A 6,297-nucleotide genomic window follows, 5' to 3' on the forward strand; every position below is an offset into this window, starting at 1 on the left:
GTCGAAAACAGAATATTGAATTGCAATAAACTACATTTGAGTTTTGGGAAACATGAGTTCCCAAAGATTTAATTGAAGTTCTTCTTAACATGTCCGTATTACCTCAACCTTCCCTAACTGTAGTCAGTACTGTTCAACATTGCTAACAGTGCTCAAACGGTAGGTGCTTTTAAGGTGAAGGTGAAAGCTAGCCACAAATGGCTGCCACAATGGTGCTCATTTCTTTCATCTCCCGCCCTCACCCCTCGCCTGTAAATCAATAATTTTGCGAAACAGTGTGAAGAAAATGATCGTTTTCGCACACTTCTCATTAAGTAATATCAACCAAACTCTAATCGATTACTCACAAGATATTAAATTTTCATCTGCTGTCGCACTGTATAGTGAAAAACGTTGGAAAACTCGAGCAAGTGCTCTGAAAGTTAAATTTTCATTTTTCAATCATCAGCAATGGTTTTGTTTGTATTGGTGAAAGCATCGTTATATTTTCGACACTGATGCCAGACAACATCATCGAGACAGATATAAAAACCACTCAATAAAATGTTATTCCTGAGTCATAGCGTTTCATGTCATGAAAATCAATAGAATAAAATTGTGTTGATATCAATACAATTATTATTTTTACGTTTAATGGGTCTATAATGTGAGTTTTAGCAACTTTAACATTGGGTAAGAAGATTGTATTGCAGAGCTCGGAACACAGCCACGGCTGCCTATGCTTTCAAAAACAGTAAACGGAAAAGTATTACATTCAATCAAAATGCTTCGGCCAACGAAGAGAAGGGTTAAGGCTCTCCAACGTGAATATGTGAAAACAATACGATCAACGAAGAAAAATATTAAGGAATTATCAACATCGAGTTACTATGCGGAAGAACTTGTTAATACCAAAAGTGTCCCAATTCGCATGTGTTATAAATTTGCTCATGTTACGCTCGCGTATAATCCGAATTTTACTTCATATGCAAATGTACCTTATACATATATATATATATATATATATATATATATATATATATATATATTAATATTTGCTATTTTTCATCGGATCATATCGTTCATACATTTTACTTTAGTATTGAATTGTATTTTTTTTTTTCAAATGTATTCAAAGACTTGTGTCAATGAAGCGCCACACAGTCTGATAAGTGAATTGATCTATTTACGTACGAAAATCAAAACAAACTGTGTAATTTGCTCTTCTCTCACGAATACTATTACCCCATTTTTACACGTGGGTTTACCTATACTACTACAATGGCTAGCTTCCACCTTCACCTTAATAGATTGTTTGGAACTTTTTATCGGTGACTTTCCATATTATTTATCATCAAAATGAAAATCACTGCTTCTGAATCGTTTGAACAATTTTCCACACATGCTTACCGATGATCCATTTTCTTTGTACGCTTCGAAGACAACTGAACTGGCTGAACTTTTCTCTAGAAAAAAATAATTCAATATATCTTCTTGTAACTGGCGTTTCTCCGGTAGTCGACTTCGTTCTGAAGCTGAAGTACGACATTCACTTCATCTGAAAGTTTACAAGCATTTACAGTTGTTGAATTTCTTATCCGAATTATTATCATTTACTCAAAACCAGATTTTTCATTGACATGTTTCGAAGAATTGAAAATTTATGCGTGACACACAGATACTTTTTGGTATCTCGGATATATGGTCGGTATTCTGCCAAAACGAACCAAGCGCCATTTTTTTCCAAAATTGAGTTACTTACACCATTGGATGCAGAAAATTATAATCTATCGATTGTAAAATGACTGTAAAAAAACGAAATTGTATTCAACCAAAGCGAACCATAAACCCACAATATGACATCGGACGATAGTGATCGTTTCCTCCAAGAAGGCAGATCCGAATCTTTAACAGATTTTTCTGTTTCGGACAGCTCCTGGGATCAGATGTCGTCGAGATCTCGTGAGCAAGACATCCTAAGGGCTGCCTTGAAGTGTAGAAACGCTGATCTGCATTTTTCAAAATTGTGTTCAACCACAACGAACCAAGTGTAAAGCATTCCTCAATCAATTTGTTTTCATTTATGAGAACATCATTTTTTTTAAAAAACAGCAAAAGTGAGTCAATATATATACCATTCATGAAATTAGTCAAGAGCCGTTGCAAAATACTAATGTGTTGTGTAATGATATTATGTTAATAACTAGCATGTACTTGGCTGCAAAGAGAACGAAGTTTTTCGTGTCAAGCAGAAACGTAATTTTGTCTTTTCATATTTCTAAAGGCATAAAAACCCCGACCATATAACTTATATTATTGCTCTTTTTCGTTGTGTACGCTATACACATCATCGCCATTCAGGAAATTTGTCGATGTTGGAATGGCAAATCGCGTAGAGTTACAAAATATTCTCTAAATTCTTCAACCTTTAGATTTCGTTTTTTATCTCTCCAAATTCAATGTAGAGACATACGAATCCCTGAAGAGGAACACGGAAAATCGCAACACCACGCGCGGTCTAATTAACAACAGAAAAGGAAAGCTAGCGATTTGCGTGAAAATCATTTCCCGAAAAAAAAGGATACACAATCCGAAAGCAATAGCGTCGAACTGAAGCGTAACATTTATCAATTTGCATAAATTGCCAATTATTCAACGCTAATTACTCTTTCGTAAACACCATCAATGAATCTGATGGCCATTTTTCGTTCCCGTTTGTTGGCTTTTTTCCTCTCTCGTTAACCAAAAAAAAAAGCGACTCACGAAAAACGTGCAGCTTCTTCTGGAGGGGCGGCTTGAAAAAAAAAAAACCAAACTGTTCGAGAAAATAAAATGGTCAGAACGATAGCCACATTTTCAAATTGAGTTTTCTCCTCCGAAGGCCAGAGAAAGGTACATACCATGCGAAACAAATGAGTTGGGCGCCGTTCTTCGGAAAAGCACGGGCGAAAAAAATCAACAATTAAACTTAATTAGAAAATTACGAAAAAATCCCATTTAATGGTGGCATGTTTGAGGTTTCATCACACACAGCGAGAGCGTTGATGAAACAACGAATAACAAAACGCTAAAGACGCGCGCTCCGTAGATCAGGACGATCAGGAGCCAAGGCGCCGTTTGTTTTTCACCATTTCCCCCCCCCCCCCTCCAAAGGAGGAAGAAAAATTCCAACATTCCGTATTCACGCGATAGCCAAACCGCTTGCCAATGGCTGAGGGGTAATAAATACTTGGTAAGCCAGGGTGCCGTTTGCGTTAGTTGGTTTTTTGTTTCATTTGTGTTTTATTTTTTCATTCCATTTGTTTCTTTGAGAGATTGTAATTTTCGGAAGGAATAATTATGCACCAAAAAAAAATCTCAAATTGCAATTTTCCCTCGAATAACAATTAACAATTAATGCGGCAGAAAATTAGAAAACAGATGCCTTTTCGCCAATGTGGGCGCTGGATAGTTCATAAATTTATGTGAATTTCCTATTTCGATGCAAAGATGTGCTATCAATGGCGATTGGAATTATACTGACAAGACAGACTACAGGATGTATTGCAAAACGTCTCTATTCCTATAAATCTGCAGACAAGTTAAGGTAATTCACTCGCTAAATCCCCAAGCGTCATTTTTCAACTGCACCTGGATTAACTCGCCAATCTGGCTAAGACTATAAGGTCTCAATTATCTTCTCATCTACTTCCCAGAAGGATTTCTAAGACCGCCAGAGGGATATGTTCTCGGCTAAAGTGTCATTGTAAATAAAAACGGTATTAAACCACCTGAGACTGCAATTTTCTCGTTAGCAATAAGCCACATTGCTTCGTATTCTTTTTTTCCTCTCTCATCTCATTCTTTCGGGAAAAAAGAATGAAGACGACACCGGAAAAATAATTGCTTTTTACCTCCCGTTTCGCGTTTGCTCGCACAAGGTCTTCCCACCCACCGATCCGATTCGTCCAACCACTCGCCTAATTTAACCCCCAACCCATCCCGCTCAAGTTCAAGCCCGGATGAAATGGGTTGCGATAAAAATTATTTTTAATATATTTTCTTAACTAAATCTCCCGAATGAAGGTGGATCTGCTTTCCTTGAACCATCACACGGCTAACCAACCGTTTGAAATGGAACCATCCTCAAGTTGGCAGTTTCGAGCCAACTTGGCGCCGTTGTGATTTGCTGAAGGGAAAAAGAAACACCGAGGGCTGGGGATGGAGAAAAAAAAAAGATTCCACCTCTCGACTCGACTCGACTCTCTGGGTAATAAATCTTCTCAGTTTGGTTTGGTGCACAGGCAATGGAAAAACTCGTGGAGGGAGGAAAAAACTTTCGCTAAGCTCCTTATTATCCGTCAGATGAAGAAAAGCGAAGGAAATGATAAACTCCTAGCTGGATTCCAACTCGCAGTACGGACTGAAACAAGTGAGCCCCAAGCCCACAATTCGGGGTTCCGGTAATGAAACCGGCTGGAGGAGGATTTCACTGCGCCGGCTTTTGCAAGTTGCCAGTGTGGGGCAATGTCGCCTTTGCAGACGCGTTGGGTGGTGCACGTTTGAGGCAATGCATTACATTCACAAGTCTTTTAATTCTCGAGGAAATTGGCTCATAAAACGACCCCGAGGTTTGCGCAGTATTACACTGCCGCACCAGTTGTTGTTGGTGGGTCCTTGTCGAGAGAAACTGGAAATCGCATGTGGTTTTACTGGTTGGGAGATGGAACTGAACATCGTTTTGCCTTTACAATCTCACTAGAGCGTGAAAATTAGTCACGATCAGTGACTCGAACGCACGCGTTTCCGCGCGTATTTGGATTGAATGTGATTGAACCAGTTGCAGCAGTTGTGTCCATTAGCCGACGAGTTTCCGTGCGTCTATTTGTAAATGTGATATTGCTTCGAAGTAATTTTAATTTTATGTTCTTTAACGAAAATAATACTTCGGGGAAAAAACTAATCGAATGTTTTGAAAATTGTAAAAATAGTAATTGTATTAGAATTCTTATATAGAGTTTTTTTAACATCCTTGCTTATTTTGCGGCGCTAGTTTAAAGTATTATCATTGCTTAGATGATGTATGAAACGCAAGAGTTCCTTCTGTATCCCAAATCATTGTTTATTGTTTATTGTTTATTGTTTATTGTTTATTGTTTATTGTTTATTGTTTATTGTTTATTGTTTATTGTTTATTGTTTATTGTTTATTGTTTATTGTTTATTGTTTATTGTTTATTGTTTATTGTTTATTGTTTATTGTTTATTGTTTATTGTTTATTGTTTATTGTTTATTGTTTATTGTTTATTGTTTATTGTTTATTGTTTATTGTTTATTGTTTATTGTTTATTGTTTATTGTTTATTGTTTATTGTTTATTGTTTATTGTTTATTGTTTATTGTTTATTGTTTATTGTTTATTGTTTATTGTTTATTGTTTATTGTTTATTGTTTATTGTTTATTGTTTATTGTTTATTGTTTATTGTTTATTGTTTATTGTTTATTGTTTATTGTTTATTGTTTATTGTTTATTGTTTATTGTTTATTGTTTATTGTTTATTGTTTATTGTTTATTGTTTATTGTTTATTGTTTATTGTTTATTGTTTATTGTTTATTGTTTATTGTTTATTGTTTATTGTTTATTGTTTATTGTTTATTGTTTATTGTTTATTGTTTATTGTTTATTGTTTATTGTTTATTGTTTATTGTTTATTGTTTATTGTTTATTGTTTATTGTTTATTGTTTATTGTTTATTGTTTATTGTTTATTGTTTATTGTTTATTGTTTATTGTTTATTGTTTATTTTACCTCCAAGGTACGAATGATTTCAACTTAACCTAATTAAACTTAAGAACCGCTGCTTTAGCATGTTTGTGGAGGAATTGGAATCAAATGCTGAATAAATTGCATTGAAGCTGCGCTGTAGTCTCATTATTGCGGAATGCATGCCATAGTACGATCGCTGGGGTTACATTCGCAAGAACGGGGTATTTCTCAAACGTCGTGGGGGAACATTGAAGTTCAGTTTCCCCAGGAGTTACGGGAAATCGATGCGGTTGGTAATGAGATCAGTAACAAACAATTATCTCGCTAGATTTCGTCGGGTATGTAGAGAGTCTAGATGGATTAGCAAGCTGCAACAGACGTAGAGCGTATCTAACAAATCGTCGTTGCACTGATTCGATTCGGGTCACCCCGTTCTGAAAGCATGGATTCCAGATGACGCTTCCATACTTCAGGGCTGGTCGAACCAGAGTGCAATACAGCGATTTGAGACAGTAAACATCGGAGAAACTTTTGGAGACTCTAAAGATGAAACCCAACTTTCTTGATGCCT

This window comes from Toxorhynchites rutilus, chromosome 3 (assembly GCF_029784135.1).
Source record: "Toxorhynchites rutilus septentrionalis strain SRP chromosome 3, ASM2978413v1, whole genome shotgun sequence".
In the NCBI taxonomy this organism is placed as follows: domain Eukaryota; kingdom Metazoa; phylum Arthropoda; class Insecta; order Diptera; family Culicidae; genus Toxorhynchites; species Toxorhynchites rutilus.